The 16,507-nt window shown below is 47.5% G+C and overlaps 1 pseudogene; it reads right to left on the reverse strand.

The window, feature by feature from the left end:
* Positions 1-13,940: 13,940 nt before the first annotated feature.
* LOC119315986 lies at positions 13,941-15,631 on the reverse strand (annotated as a pseudogene).
* Positions 15,632-16,507: the final 876 nt, after the last annotated feature.

Raw genomic sequence — 16,507 nt, forward strand, 5'->3', positions numbered from 1 at the left:
AACTACACCACGCCGTCGTGCTGCCGTTGGAGCTGTCTTCCTCATCCTCTCCTTCCTCCTTGCTGGATCAAGACGGAGGAGACGTCCATCGTCCCGTACGTGTGTTGAACGCGGAGGTGCTGTCCTTTCAGTACTTGGTCGTCGGTGATCCGAATCACGGCGAGTACGACTCCATCATCACCATCCCCTTGAACGCTTCCGCACTCGATCTACAAGTGGTATGTAGATGCAAACTCTCCCCTTGACTCGTTGCTTAGATGAACTCATAGATGGATCTTGGTGAAACCGTAGGAAATTTTTTAATTTTCTGCAACGTTCCCCAACAGTGGCATCATGAGCTAGGTCTATGCGTAGTTCTCTATTGCACGAGTAGAACAAAATTTTGTTGTGGGCGTGGATCTTTTCAACTTGCTTGCCGCTACTAGTCTTATCTTGCTTCAGCGGTATTGTGGGATGAAGCGGCCCGGACCAACCTTACACGTACGCTTACGTGAGACCGGTTCCACCGACTGGCATGCACTAGTTGCATAAGGTGGCTGGCGGGTGTCTGTCTCTCCCACTTTAGTTGGAGCGGATTCGATGAAAAGGGTCCTTATGAAGGGTAAATAGAAGTTGACAAGATCACGTTGTGGTTATTCGTAGGTAAGAAAACGTTCTTGCTAGAACCCATTTGCAGCCACGTAAAAGATGCAACAACAATTAGAGGACGTCTAACTTATTTTTGCAGCAATTGTCATGTGATGTGATATGGCCAGAAGTTGTGATGAATGATGAATGATATATTGTGATGTATGAGATCATGTTCTTGTAATAGGAATCACAACTTGCATGTCGATGAGTATGACAACCGGCAGGAGCCATAGGAGTTGTCTTTATTTTGTATGACCTGCGTGTCATTAAAGAACGCCATGTAAACTACTTTACTTTATTTGCTAAACGCGTTAGTCATAGAAGTAGAAGTAGTCGTTGGCGTGACAACTTCATGAAGACACGATGATGGAGATCATGATGATGGAGATCATGGTGTCATGCCGGTGACAAGATGATCATGGAGCCCCGAAGATGAAGATCAAAGGAGCTATATGATATTGGCCATATCATGTCACTACTTTATATAATTGCATGTGATGTTTATTATGTTTATGCATCTTGTTTACTTAGATCGACGGTAGTAAATAAGATGATCCCTTATAACAATTTCAAGAAAGTGTTCCCCCTAACTGTGCACCGTTGCTACAGTTCGTCGTTTCGAAGCACCACGTGATGATCGGGTGTGATAGATCCTTACGTTCACATACAACGGGTGTAAGACAGTTTTACACAGCAAAAACACTTAGGGTTAACTTGACGAGCCTAGCATGTACAGACATGGCCTCGGAACACGGAGACCGAAAGGTCGAACACGAGTCGTATGGAAGATACGATCAACATGAGAATGTTCACCGACGATGACTAGTCCGTCTCACGTGATGATCGGACACGGCCTAGTCGACTCGGATCGTGTAAACACTTAGATGACTAGAGGGATGTCTAATCTGAGTGGGAGTTCATTCAATAATTTGATTAGATGAACTTAATTATCATGAACTTAGTCTAAAACCTTTTGCAAATATGTCTTGTAGATCAAATGGCCAACGCTCATGTCAACTTGAACTTTAACGCATTCCTAGAGAAAACTAAGCTGAAAGATGATGGCAGCAACTATACGGACTGGGTCCGGAACCTGAGGATCATCCTCATAGCTGCCAGGAAACAATATGTCCTAGAAGGACCGCTAGGTGACGCTCCCGTCCCAGAGAACCAAGACATTATGAATGCTTGGCAGTCTCATGCTGATGATTACTCCCTCGTTCAGTGCGGCATGCTTTACAGCTTAGAACCGGGGCTCCAAAAGCGTTTTGAGCATCACGGAGCATATGAGATGTTCGAGGAGCTGAAACTAGTTTTCCAAGCTCACGCCCGGGTCAAGAGATATGACATCTCCGACAAGTTCTATAGTTGTAAGATGGAGGAAAATAGTTCTGTCAGTGAGCACATACTCAAGATGTCTGGGTTGCACAACCGTATGACCCAGCTAAATATTAACCTCCCTGATGAGGCAGTCATTGACAGAATACTTCAGTCGCTCCCACCAAGCTACAAGAGCTTTGTGATGAACTACAATATGCAGGGGATGGTAAAGACCATTCCTGAAGTATTTTCTATGCTGAAGTCAGCAAAGGTTGAAATCAAGAAAGAACATCAAGTGTTGATGGTCAATAAGACCACTAAGTTCAAGAAGGGCAAGGGTAAGAAGAACTTCAAGAAGGACGGCAAGAAGGTTGCCGCGCCCGGTAAGCCAGTTGCCGGGAAGAAGTCAAAGAATGGACCCAAGCCTGAGACTGAGTGCTTTTATTGCAAGGGGAAGGGTCACTGAAAGCGGAACTGCCCCAAATACTTAGCGGATAAGAAGGCCGGCAACACTAAAGGTATATTTGATATACATGTAATTGATGTGTACCTTACCAGTACTCGTAGTAACTCCTGGGTATTTGATACCGGTGCCGTTGCTCATATTTGTAACTCACAGCAGGAGCTGCGGAATAAGCGGAGACTGGCAAAGGACGAGGTGACGATGCGCGTCGGGAATGGTTCCAGAGTCGATGTGATCGCCGTCGGCACGCTACCTCTACATTTAACCACGAGATTAGTTTTGAACCTTAATAATTGTTATTTAGTACCAAGTTTGAGCATGAACATTGTATCTGGATCTCGTTTAATACGAGATGGCTACTCATTTAAGTTTGAGAATAATGGTTGTTCGATTTATATGAGACATATGTTTTATGGTCATGCTCCGATGGTCAATGGTTTATTCTTAATGAATCTCGAGCGTAATACTACACATATTCATAGCGTGAATATCAAAAGATGTAAAGTTGATAACGATAGTCCCACATACTTGTGGCACTGCCGCCTTGGTCACATTGGTGTCAAGCGCATGAAGAAGCTCCATGCTAATGGACTTTTAGAGTCTCTTGATTATGAATCGTTTGACACATGCGAACCATGCTTCATGGGCAAGATGACCAAGACTCCGTTCTCCGGAACAATGGAGCGAGCAACCAACTTGTTGGAAATCATACATACCGATGTGTGCGGTCCAATGAGTGTTGAGGCTCGCGGAGGATATCGTTATGTTCTCACTCTCATAGATGACTTGAGTAGATATGGGTATGTCTACTTGATGAAACACAAGTCTGAGACCTTTGAAAAGTTCAAGGGATTTCAGAATGAAGTAGAGAATCAACGTGACCGAAAGATAAAATTCCTACGATCAGATCGTGGAGGAGAATACTTAAGTCATGAATTTGGTACACACTTAAGGAAATGTGGAATCGTTTCACAACTCACGCCGCCTGGAACACCTCAGCGTAACGGTGTGTCCAAACGTCGTAATCGCACTCTATTGGATATGGTGCGGTCTATGATGTCTCTTACCGATTTACCGCTATCATTTTGGGGATACGCTCTAGAGACAGCTACATTCACTTTAAATAGGGCACCGTCTAAATCCGTTGAGACGACACCGTATGAATTATGGTTTGGGAAGAAACCTAAGCTGTCGTTTCTGAAAGTTTGGGGATGCGATGCTTATGTCAAGAAACTTCAACCTGAGAAGCTCGAACCCAAGTCGGAAAAATGCGTCTTCATAGGATACCCTAAGGAAACCACTGGGTATACCTTCTACTTAAGATCCGAGGGCAAGATCTTTGTCGCCAAGAACGGATCCTTTCTGGAAAAAGAGTTTCTCTCGAAAGAAGTAAGTGGGAGGAAAGTAGAACTCGATGAAGTACTACCTCTTGAGCGGGACAGTAGTGCAGCTCAGGAAGATATTCCTGTGATGCCTACACCAACTGAAGAGGAAAATAATGATGATGATCAAGGTACTTCGGATCAAGTTGCTACTGAACTTCGTAGGTCCACAAGGACACGTTCCGCACCAGAGTGGTACGGCAACCCTGTCCTGGAAATCATGTTGTTAGACAACGGTGAACCTTCGAACTATGAAGAAGCGATGGCGGTCCCAGATTCCAACAAATGGCTAGAAGCCATGAAATCCGAGATAGAATCCATGTATGAAAACAAAGTATGGACTTTGACTGACTTGCCCGATGATCGGCGAGCGATAGAAAACAAATGGATCTTGAAGAAGAAGACAGACGTGGATGGTAATGTCACCATCTATAAAGCTCGACTTGTCGCTAAGGGTTATCGGCAAGTTCAAGGGATTGACTACGATGAGACTTTCTCTCCCGTAGCGAAGCTTAAGTCCGCCCGAATCATGTTAGCAATTGCCGCATACTATGATTATGAGATATGGCAGATGGACGTCAAAACGGCATTCCTTAACGGTTATCTTAAGGAAGAACTGTATATGATGCAGCCGGAAGGTTTTGTCGATCCTAAGAATGCTAACAAAGTATGCAAGCTCCAGCGATCCATTTATGGGCTGGTGCAAGCATCTCGGAGTTGGAACATTCGCTTTGATGAAATGATCAAAGCGTTTGGGTTTATGCAGACTTATGGAGAAGCCTGCATTTACAAGAAAGTGAGTGGGAGCTCTGTAGCATTTCTCATATTATATGTAGATGACATACTTTTGATGGGAAATGATATAGAATTCTTGGACAGCATTAAGGCCTACTTGAATAAGTGTTTTTCAATGAAGGACCTTGGAGAAGCTGCTTATATATTAGGCATCAAGATCTATAGAAATAGATCGAGACGCCTCATAGGTCTTTCACAAAGCACATACCTTGATAAGATTTTGAAGAAGTTCAAAATGGATCAGTCCAAGAAAGGGTTCTTGCCTGTATTGCAAGGTGTGAGATTGAGCTCGGCTCAATGCCCGACCACGACAAAAGATATAGAAGAGATGAGTGTCATCCTCTATGCTTCAGCCATAGGATCTATTATGTATGCCATGCTGTGTACCAGACCTGATGTAAACCTTGCCGTAAGTTTGGTAGGAAGGTACCAAAGTAATCCCGGCAAGGAACACTGGACAGCGGTCAAGAATATCCTGAAGTACCTGAAAAGGATAAAGGACATGTTTCTCGTTTATGGAGGTGACGAAGAGCTCGTCGTAAAGGGTTACGTCGACGCTAGCTTCGACACAGATCTGGATGACTCTAAGTCACAAACCGGATACCTGTATATGTTGAATGGTGGAGCAGTAAGCTGGTGCAGCTGCAAGCAGAGCGTGGTGGCGGGATCTACATGTGAAGCGGAGTACATGGCAGCCTCGGAGGCAGCGCATGAAGCTATTTGGGTGAAGGAGTTCATCACCGACCTAGGAGTCATACCCAATGCGTCGGGGCCGATCAAACTTTTCTGTGAAAATACTGGAGCTATTGCCCTTGCGAAGGAGCCCAGATTTCACAAGAAGACCAGGCACATCAAGCGTCGTTTCAACTCCATCCGTGAAAATGTTCAAGATGGAGACATAGAAATTTGCAAAGTACATACGGATCTGAATGTCGCAGATCCGTTGACTAAACCTCTCTCGCGAGCGAAACATGATCAACACCAGAACTCTATGGGTGTTCGATTCATCACAATGTAACTAGATTATTGACTCTAGTGCAAGTGGGAGACTGTTGGAAATATGCCCTAGAGGCAATAATAAAAGTATTATTATTATATTTCTTTGTTCATGATAATAGTCTTTTATTCATGCTATAACTGTATTATTCGGAAATCGTAATACACGTGTGAATAAATAGACCACAATATGTCCCTAGTGAGCCTCTAGTTGACTAGCTCGTTGTGATCAACAGATAGTCATGGTTTCCTGGCTATGGACATTGGATGTCGTTGATAACGGGATCACATCATTAGGAGAATGATGTGATGGACAAGACCCAATCCTAAGCATAGCACAAAGGTCGGTTAGTTCGTTTGCTAGAGCTTTTCCAATGTCAAGTATCTCTTCCTTAGACCATGAGATCGTGTAACTCCCGGATACCGTAGGAGTGCTTTGGGTGTACCAAACGTCACAACGTAACTGGGTGATTATAAAGGTGCACTACAGGTATCTTCGAAAGTGTCTGTTGGGTTGACACGGATAGAGACTGGGATTTGTCACTCCGTATGACGGAGAGGTATCTCTGGGCCCACTCGGTAATGCATCATCATTATGAGCTCAAGGTGACCAAGTGTTTGGTCACGGGATCATGCATTACGGTACGAGTAAAGTGACTTGCCGGTAACGAGACTGAACAAGGTATTGGGATACCGACGATCGGGTCTCGGGCAAGTAACGTACCGATTGACAAAGGGAATTGCATACGGGGTTTGATCGAATCCTCGACATCGTGGTTCATCCGATGACGACATCGAGGAGCATGTGGGAGCCAACATGGGTATCCAGATCCCGCTGTTGGTTATTGACCGGAGAGTCTCGGTCATGTCTGCATGTCTCCCGAACCCGTAGGGTCTACACACTTAAGGTTCGGTGACGCTAGGGTTATCAGGAAGACAAGTATGTGATCACCGAATGTTGTTCGGAGTCCCGGATGAGATCCCGGACGTCACTAGGAGTTCCGGAATGGTCCGAAGGTAAAGTTTTATATATGGGAAGTTGTTAAACGGACACCGGAAAGTTTCGGGGTCATACCGGTATTGTACCGGGACCACCGGAGAGGTTCCGGGGGTCCACCGGGAGGGACCTCCCCTCCCGGGGGGCCACTTGGGCTGCATAGGGATAGCAGCCAGCCCCTAGTGGGCTTGGCGCCCCCCCCCTTGGGCCCATGCGCCTAGGGTTGGGGGGGGGAACCCTAAAGGGGGCGCACCCCCCTTGCTTGGGGGGCAAGCCCCCCACCCTTTGGCCGCCGCCCCCCTCTAGGGTTTCCCCTAGAGGGCCGGCCCCCCTTGCCCCTTCCCCTATATATAGAGGGGTGAGGGGAGGGCTGCAACAAGACAAGCCAAGGCGCAGCCCCTCCCCTCCCCAACACCTCTCCTCCTCCGTACGTTCTTGGCGAAGCCCTGTCGGAGTACTGCTGCACCAACTACACCACGCCGTCGTGCTACCGTTGGAGCTGTCTTCCTCATCCTCTCCTTCCTCCTTGCTGGATCAAGACGGAGGAGACGTCCATCGTCCCGTACGTGTGTTGAACGCGGAGGTGCTGTCCTTTCAGTACTTGGTCGTCGGTGATCCGAATCACGGCGAGTACGACTCCATCATCACCATCCCCTTGAACGCTTCCGCACTCGATCTACAAGTGGTATGTAGATGCAAACTCTCCCCTTGACTCGTTGCTTAGATGAACTCATAGATGGATCTTGGTGAAACCGTAGGAAAATTTTTAATTTTCTGCAACGTTCCCCAACAGTAAGCCACCCAACATTGCTCGCATACATTTGACACCAATTTTTTTTAAGTCCATCCGATCAAATAGCCACATATATAGTCTAAAATAGTTCATATGCATCAGTAGTTCAAATTAAAAAAAACAAATATTACACTCCAACAATGTTGTCCCCCTTAACCGCCCACATATGCTAAATTAGATCTTCCTTTAGTTGCTCATGAGTTGCTCGATATCGAATTTGTTGATGCATTAGAGCAAACTCTTCAAATGTGACCGGATTTCGATGTGGAAGTTTGACATGATCATCCGTGTTCTCAAATTCAAGACCTGCGGCAGCATCGTCACCCTCATCATCAACGATTATGTTGTGCACGATCACATAATTGGTCATCACCTCTCACAAGGTCTCCCGATCCCATTGTTTAGCAGGTCCACAAACAACTGCAAAATGTTCTTGTAGAACTCCAAAAGTCCTCACAACATCCTTTCTAGCTGCTTATTCTTTGGACAAAGTGAGAATTTTTCTGACACATAAGGTTAGAGATGGTGTTCACAAAGATAGCCAAGGAGGATAGATGCCGTCAACTAGATAGTAGCCCAATTTATACTCATGCCCATTGACAGTATAGTGGCAAGGAGGAGCATTTCGTTCAGCTAGTCTAGCAAACAATGGTCATCGCTACAACACATTGATGTCATTGTGAGACTCGGGCATATGCCAAAGAAAGTGTGCCAAATACAAAGATCTTGCGATGCAACTGCTTCAAGAATGATGGTGGGCTTCTTACCACGACCCTGATATTGTCTTCACTCCTATGTAGCACCTGCTTATTCACAATGAGCTGGGGATACAAGGTGTTTTTTCTTTGCCCTTGTAATGCTTTCGAGCAGTTCTTCCATTTCAATGCATGCAGTCAAGTGATCTGAGCAAACCTGGCCACTCTCTTACTTCCGAGATTGCCAAGAGCCTCTCGGTGTCTGTCATAGTTGTTTCTCTGGGGTACTGAGGTCCAAACACCTCGACCACGACAGTTGCAAACTTGATCATGACATCTTCACATGTGCTCTCGGACATCCGTAGGTACTTGTCCCACAAATCAGCGACCGTGCCATATTCAAGCATTCGTAGTGCGCCCGTGCACTTCTGGTATTCAGAGAACCCAATCCTTCCCACATCGTCCTTCTTCAAGATGAAGCAGTCATCAAAGGACCGGACGCCATGGTAGAGACGATCAAAAACATTTTTGCGCATCCAAAAACATCGGTTATTGTCAGCGAAGAGGGCATCGGGGGCAAAGTAGTCATCCATTAGCGTCAAGTGGCCGCGCGCCCAGTTGCGGCTGAGCACTCGATGACTCTTGATTGATCCCTTAAAATTCAGAACACGCCCCGCACATTCCGCGTCTGCAAGCACCATCGGCATCATCGCCGTGTCATCCATGTAGTCATCCTCGTCAGACGAGCTGTCAGACGACTCAACATAGTGCTCGTATATGTACTCTCCATATCCGAATCCATCGCTTCAAAGAAGAAGGGACAAACAAAACTTAGCTCGGGCAATTCACCGAACAGTTGCCGGGCATGGTGAGCATCATTGGAGCGGATGGTACCTGCGCGGCGGTCGGAGAAGAGGAGAGGAACGATGGCGAAGGAGAAGCTGCATGGAGCTCGGGTGTACAGTTGGAGGTGACGGACTCATCGAGTTTCGGTAGGGGTGCGGCATGGCAGTCGGGGTGGTGGAGCAGCGGCGAAGGCAAGAGAGAAAGACTGGAGAAGAGAAAATGAAAGCACGAATGTGTGGGGTCTAGGAGTGTTTTTAGGTGGCTAGGGTGTTGATGTCCTACGTGATTGCTGTCTGAACGCTTACAAAGCCCTCATTTTGTCTTGAGTTTGTAGAAAAAGATGCGTCCGTACTGCTCGATAGACCGATACAAATCCACGTTAGATGGCTTAATACCTTTGAACCATGCAGTCTGAATGGTTTGACGGTCCGCTTTCGAGATGACTGAGCGGTCACAGCGGTGTTGTCTTTTACTCTCTTTTGACTCGAAAAAAGACCGTCGTCCGACGTCGTCCACCCAAAAATTCTCAAGCTAGTCTAGGTTCAGAAAAGAAAACCGCATGGCTCGGATCTTCTGTGTCTAACTCAACCGATTTTAACTGGCCTTTGGCTTGTTGATTGATCGCCTCTGCTGTGTCCTCGCGTCTAATTATGTTTAGAGAAAAGTATACTTTTCATCCTTTAATTCTTGACAAAGTCTAGATTTGGTTCCTCAACTTTAAAACCGGACAACTTGCGCCCTTAACTACTGAAATCGGCCAAGATTCATCCCTGGTCACAGTTTTGACCGGTTTTGGTGCTGTCCCAACCCGGTTTTGACCGTGCCGACTCAAATTCGCATACCTTTTCCAAGTCCGTTCAATGTTTTCAAATTCGGGTATTTTTTTCAAATACGTGAACTTTTTAAAAATTTGTGTACTTTTCCAAATCTGCGTACTTTTTTCAAGTTCATGTACTTTTTTTTAAATCCACGTACTTCTTTAAAGTTCCTGTGGTTTTTTAAAATTCATGTAATTTTTAAAAATTGACATACTTATTCCTATTCACGTATACTTTTTTGGGTTTGAAAATTTTATGTGAAATTGAAAACGTATGCGGATTTGAATATCTTTTACGCGAATTAGAAAAAAAGTGTGGATTTGAAAATTTATGTCAACTTGAAACAAGTATGCGAATTTCAAACAAAGTTCATGGATTGGAAAGGAACACGGATTTGAAAAAAATACACGAACTTTAAAAAGTATGCGGATTTGAAACAAGTACGCGAATTTAAAAAACAGATGGATTTGAAAAAAAATACTTGGATTCGATAAAATTACACGGAGTTGAAAAAATACACTGATTTGAGAAAATTACGCAAATTAAAAAAATTATGGATTTGAAAAAGTACACAAATTTTAAAATAGTTCACAGACTTGAAAAAGGTATGTTTATTTTTGAAAAAATTGCACGACCTTGAAAAACTATGTGGACTTGAAAAGCGTATGTGAATTTTAAAAAGTTCACGGATATGAAAAAATTACGCGAATTTTAGTCGGCACCGGTCAAAACCGGGGTCAGTCAGCACCAAAACCGGTCAAAATCGAGACCAGGGACAAACCTTGTCCGGTTTCGTTAGTTGGGGGTGCAAGTTGTCTGATTTCGGAGTTGAGAGACTAAATCTAGACTTTACCAAAAGCAGAGGGACGAAAAGCATACTTTTCTCTTAAGTTTATCGTCAGCAGGCCAGCAAGACGAGAGTATTTTATCGTTAGCAGGCGATGCGACCAACGTCAGATTATAGGATTTAGACCCGGCCGCCCCGAGTAAAATAAGCAACGCTAATTAAGACAACGGGAATCTGCTTTGCAACCATGCTATCGTCTGGTATCTTGCGCCCCCCTACGATTCCCTCCGTGAACTTCGTCCATCATTTCCTGGACCTCTTTTTTCTAAAGAAAAAACATTCGTCCATTCCCTGCGTCGACTACTAGCTGAGAACCTTTGTCTCTCTGGCGAAAGCCATCGCAGCTAATAAGTGCAAGTTCTACGATGATCCATCCGAACAACATCGATCAGCTTCAGCTTCTAGAGTCGCACAGTACTTGCGTATGCGTATGCGCATATGTGTGAATGGTCGAGTATGTGTGTATGCGTATGCGTATGTGGCAGTACCTTGGTAGCCGTCGTCGTACTCTGGGAGGTCGTCGACGTCGAAGAGCATCTCTGAGGAGGACTCGGCCCGCAGGTTCCCGACGACGAGGACGCAGGCCGGGAGCGTGAGCAGGCAGACCACCAGCGCGGCGCGCACGCAGTTGCGCCGGTGCCTGCCCCGCCCCGCCTCCTGCTGATCCGCGGCGTGGGGGTGCGGCGCCCTTGCCTCCGTCTCCAGGCCGCCGCCGCCGCGCAGGGGCAGCCTCTCCTCGTGGCCGCCGTTGCTCACCCGCCAGCTGATCGGATGTTTCTCCATGATCGAGCTGCCTCCACGCTAGCTCTAGGCTCTACCTCTAGCTCGCTCGTTTGCTCCGCTCCGTGCTCGTATAGAGCAGGCAGGCAGGCTACAAGATGCGTCTTGTTTGCGGTTTGGTTTGGGGTATCCGCCGTGTCGGGGACGGAGCGGTCGAAGCTGGAAGGCCGCGGCCGCGTGGGCGCTGCACCTTGCGAGAGGAGGGTTGAAGACGGAGCTTGGAATGTAGTGGTGGGTTTGGCAACTTATTACGAACTTTCTTTCGCTGTCATTTTCATATGATCGAGCAGCTGGTTTGTAAGGTCCGTCGTCTTGATCAAGTCAGTCCATCGGCCTCGACGTAAGTAACAAATCTCAATGTGCACTCCAGCTGACCGAGGTTGATCTAGTCAATGGGGACAACGGCCTATATCTCTGTCTTTTCTTTTTCTTCTTGATTGAGAGAGAGGCCTATATCTGTCATGGTAGAAGAAATTTGTTGCAGTGTTATAGAAGGAAGAAAAATAATACTAAATACAGTAAACTTTCTATTGGCGCAGTGCTCGAAGTCTTAGTGCTGACCTTTGCACACATATTTTTTTATCTTATTTTATACTTTCTCTTGGTGCTCTCCATCGACCTTGATTGTACACTAGCTGAAGTTTGGGCTTACTAGATTTTCTCTTTGACAAGGTGGGGTCTGATTCGATGCAAAAAAAAAAAGAACGAGTGGGGTCTGATTTGCAACCAAAAAGACCATGGTTAAAAAATAGGTGTTCGTTTAATAAATCATTGTACAGATTACTTACTTACTGTAGAGGGTTTTGGCATGAATTGGTTAGAAACAAGTACTTCCACTCAAAACCCACTGATCCGAGCCGACTTGGATGGAGTACTTTCACCAAATGTCTTCCAATGGGAGCTTCATAGATTCATACCTGTGAAGTGTTTCCAGTTAAATATATTTGGAAACTAACAGTTAGCTATGTATGCATTCTTCTAATAGCAATTTGTTGAGCATTGTATAAGCATGATGGTTATCTTCAAATTTGCGGTACCTGGACAACATCTCTACTTCATTGGTTGCTTGTATGAAATATAATCTTGAAAGATTGGCGAGATACTTTATAGTCTCTACTTCATTTGCGTTTTTTCACACACGGTAAATTCATTACACAAAACACGGCAATTCTTGATACGAATTTGCCATGGCAAGTTTCTTGTTCATACTTGATTTCCAACTATATGTATTTTTTGGCACACGGTAAATTCATCATACAATGAATGTGCCATGGCAAATGTTTTGTTCATACTTGATTTTCAACTTTTTGTGTTTTTTCTCACACATGGAAAATTTCTCATTCAAAACACGACAATTTCAATTAAATTTTCATTGCAATTTAATTAAAAATGCCATGGTATTTTTATCTTTTAGTGTCCTCGCAAATTTTTGTGTTTTTTTCACATGAATTTTCTACCTTTTGTGTTTTTTTCACATGGCAATATAGAAATTTTTTTGTCATGTCAGATTTGCCATGCTTCATTGTGGAATAAAATATGTGTTTATAAACCTTGCCATTCTAAAGAAAACAATATATTGGCAAGTAGTTGGGTCAAACTCGAATGTCAATTTTTCTGGAAATTTCATTTTTTCTGCCATTTAAAGCTGATGGCATTTTTAGTAGCTGAGCAAAAACTAGGCCCTGATTTGTCATAGGAAAAAAAATCTCGGCCTATTCATATAATTCGTTGTCAGTGGGCCTTTTATTCCTTTTTTTGATTTTCACGAGGAAAAGGGCCTGGAGTGATGGAGACTTTCGGGCTGTCGGTTCCTCCTACCGAACGAATTCGTTTGGCGGATCGGTCCTCTCATACCAAATGACTCGTTCGGTACGGTGCTACTCCTGCCACATGTGTGGTGAATATCAGTGTTCTTTTACTGGGCTTTTTTTTTGTTTTTACAAGAATATGTGGTAGTTTTATTCATTAGAGGATAGCAACCTTTTGTCTTTAATATGTTTTTTCTAGGTTATTTTCAGGAATGCTTTGTTGGTCCTGGAGCGGTTTTTGGGCCGACAACATTTTAATTCTTGTGTTTTCTTAGTTTTTGAAGGCAATTAGTGTTTCTGGGCTGGTCCGCTTGAGGCCATTGGGCTGAAAGATTAGAGGTTGAATGGGAGCATGTTGTTAAACCTTCGGTTCGATCGATCGTTCCCACTGCACAACTTACCGCCGGTTCTTCTTTAGCCTGCACATGTGGGTAGAATTGCTTCGTGTCACACGTATGACGTCTTAATAATATAATAATTTGTGTACATTATTGATATATGAAACCCAAAGGCTTTTTCGTGAGGACAAAACTTCCAAGGTTTTTTTGGTAAAATAACAGGCCACACCTCTTCCAATGGCTGACAGCGGGACCCGCGCCACGCATGCGAGCCTAGTCAGCACCGCTTTTGGTATCCAAACGCAATTTGCATCCTTTTTACACCAGTTCAATGTATGCCGCAAGTTTTAGCATCAAAGTGACCGTTCACGCCAATTTCTAACATCACCGGTGCAATTGACTATTATGTACACAGACAAAGAAATGGGCGCGCTAGCTAAATAACTTGACGCCTCCATGCACATCCTCGCAGTGCCGGACATATCGCGCGAGAGCTCCAACGTCGCTCCCTTTGGCCGCACCGCACATCTGTCTCGGCGCGGCCTGCATGCAGGGCTCCACGGTCAACGACCGGACGCAAGCAGGCTCAGCAGGCGTCTCCGGTGACGGCGATCGCAGCAGCACCCACGGCCGTACCCCGGCCAGCCCGTGCGCCACGTACCCGAACGTCGACACGGCCGTCGTCACGATGTGGTCGCAGAAGCTCAGCAGGTATATCTCCGCCAGCGCCCTCTGGTTGTGGCCGCGCGCCTCCGTCTGCTGCACGCCGTCGTGGCTCGGCTGGTGCACCGCCACGTAATCCCCGGTCTCCGTCCGGTTGGCGTGGTACACGCCGCGGATGCGCTCGTAGTACTCCGGGGACAGCGACGTCACCAGTATCGGTGTCCGCTTCGTCTTCCTGCCGTCCGGCGGCGGCACGTCGGAGGTGTTTCTCGGCGCGGCGGCATTCCGCTGTGCGGCCTTGGGCAGCAAACCCTCCTGCTCCGAGCAGCGCATGATCTGGCCGTACATGGTCTCGAACGGCACCGGCAGCTCCGGGAACACGCGCACCTGCAGGCCGATGCGCTCGTCTGCCCCGGCGAGGTAGGCCTCGTGGAATTCACGGACGATGCCCCACACGTCGTTGGACGGGTGGAAGAGGTACCGCGCGAGGTGGTGGAACGCGGCCTCCTTCTCCGGGAACAGCCGCGCGAGCTCGCGTCGGTACATCGGCATGAGGAAGAACGCGGTGGCGAAGTAGACGTCCGACTTGACCACAGTCCAGTTGAACTTGGCGAGCACGCGCTGGTCGGCCTCGCAGAATGCGGCGCCGGTGTAGGACTGGATGAGGTCGAGGAATACGTAGGACGGCAGAGACTCGGCAGTGACGTTGAGATGGTCACCGCCGTTTATCGTGCGGGCCTTCTTCATGTTCTTGTAGCTCGTGGGCGACAACATGGTGAAGGTGCCGTCGAAGTCGGCGATCGGAAAGCCGGCGGGCAGCGTCCAGGAGCTGCCGGGGAAGGGCTCGCAGAAGAGGCCGTCGAACTCGTGCGACGCGTGCACGAGCAGGACGCGGTCGGTGAGCAGCGCGTACAGGAACGTGGAGGCGAGCGCGAGCATGCGGTTGCCGAGGCCGTTGAAGGGCGTCCACACCGCATACTGGCACTCGGAGCGCGCGGCGTTGCGGCCGGAGCGCAGGCGCTCGACGGCTTGCTCGTAGAGCGGGGAGCCTGGGCCGCACCGCCTGTGTTGGGCCTCGTACCGCCTGAGCCGCGCCACGAGGTAGGACGACGGGCGGAACGGTGACGGACGGCGGTAGAGACTAGAGAGACGGCAACGCGTACCGGGAACGGCACGATTGGTCGTCGAAGGCCGGGGAGAGCAGCCCGCCGAGGAGGCGCACGTCTTGGTCGCCGGCTTGCCACGGTCGGGTGCCGCATGCACGGGTGATGGCGCCGCGTCGACTGCACGGTACAAGGCTTCAAGATTACGACCGCACCGCATTTGCACCGAGTAAGTGCAAGCTCAACCATCGTCTCGTAAGTGAATGAATACGACCGTTGCTGCTTACCTGGTTTCTGCACGAACCGCAGCCCTTGCAACGCGGACGGCAGCAGGCCGCCGCCGGCGCCGAAAGCCATCACGAGCAACGCCACGGTAGCCAACAGCCCGAGCACGACCACCTCGGCCGCGGGCGCACGCCATCCCCGCCGCACCGTCTTCCCGCTGCCGCCACCCCACGTCCCGACGCAGGCGAACTCCCGGCCGATCGCCGCGGCCTTGTGCGCTCCGCCGGGCGTGCGCGCTCTCTCCGCCTCCATCCGTTGGCCCGACGTTCCGCTGGGACAACAGCCAGTTACATCGCGCGCCACGTACGGCACAACAGAATGATCTGGATTCGCAAGCAGTCCACGGTGCCGACGGCCAACGCCTTGCTAGGGGATCGCCCGGTTAATTTGCCTCTGCGACTGCGCTTTGTGTCCCCTAGCTTAGCTTACTTGAGGCCATTCCCGCTGGGACGACGCGTGTGGGCAACGTCCACGGCACGGAGGTGTCAACGTAACGCTAGCGAGATTTGTTTATGTTCATCGTACGCTAATTAATTAATGGCGGTGTTGCCATCTTACACAGCCCAGGTAAATGCAGATGGCTAGGTCGGTGTATAATCAGGGCGTATATTAACCCTTCTCCTTTCAAGTCGTTTCTAAGAGGAGTTGTGTGTGCTCTTTTTGTCTAGGAAGCTTAATTAACACGCAAAACGTTAAGTGTTTGTTCTTGCTGCTTTTTTCTTTTTTGCGGGAAGTATATATCTCTGATCGCCATATTAAATGTCAAATGAATCAAGATAGTAATTTAGCACCGTTGTTATATGGCTTGCGATCGTCATACTTTGTGGAGGTTGCTCCATATCGAGGTTGCGGGCCTCCATATATGGAGGTTGTGGGCGTTGGTATAGAGTGTGTGCCATCCGTCAATCGTTTGTGTTGTGTGGGTGGAAAGTTTCATCTCTCTCTTCA

This window comes from Triticum dicoccoides, chromosome 6A, assembly GCF_002162155.2.
Source record: "Triticum dicoccoides isolate Atlit2015 ecotype Zavitan chromosome 6A, WEW_v2.0, whole genome shotgun sequence".
NCBI lineage: Eukaryota > Viridiplantae > Streptophyta > Magnoliopsida > Poales > Poaceae > Triticum > Triticum dicoccoides.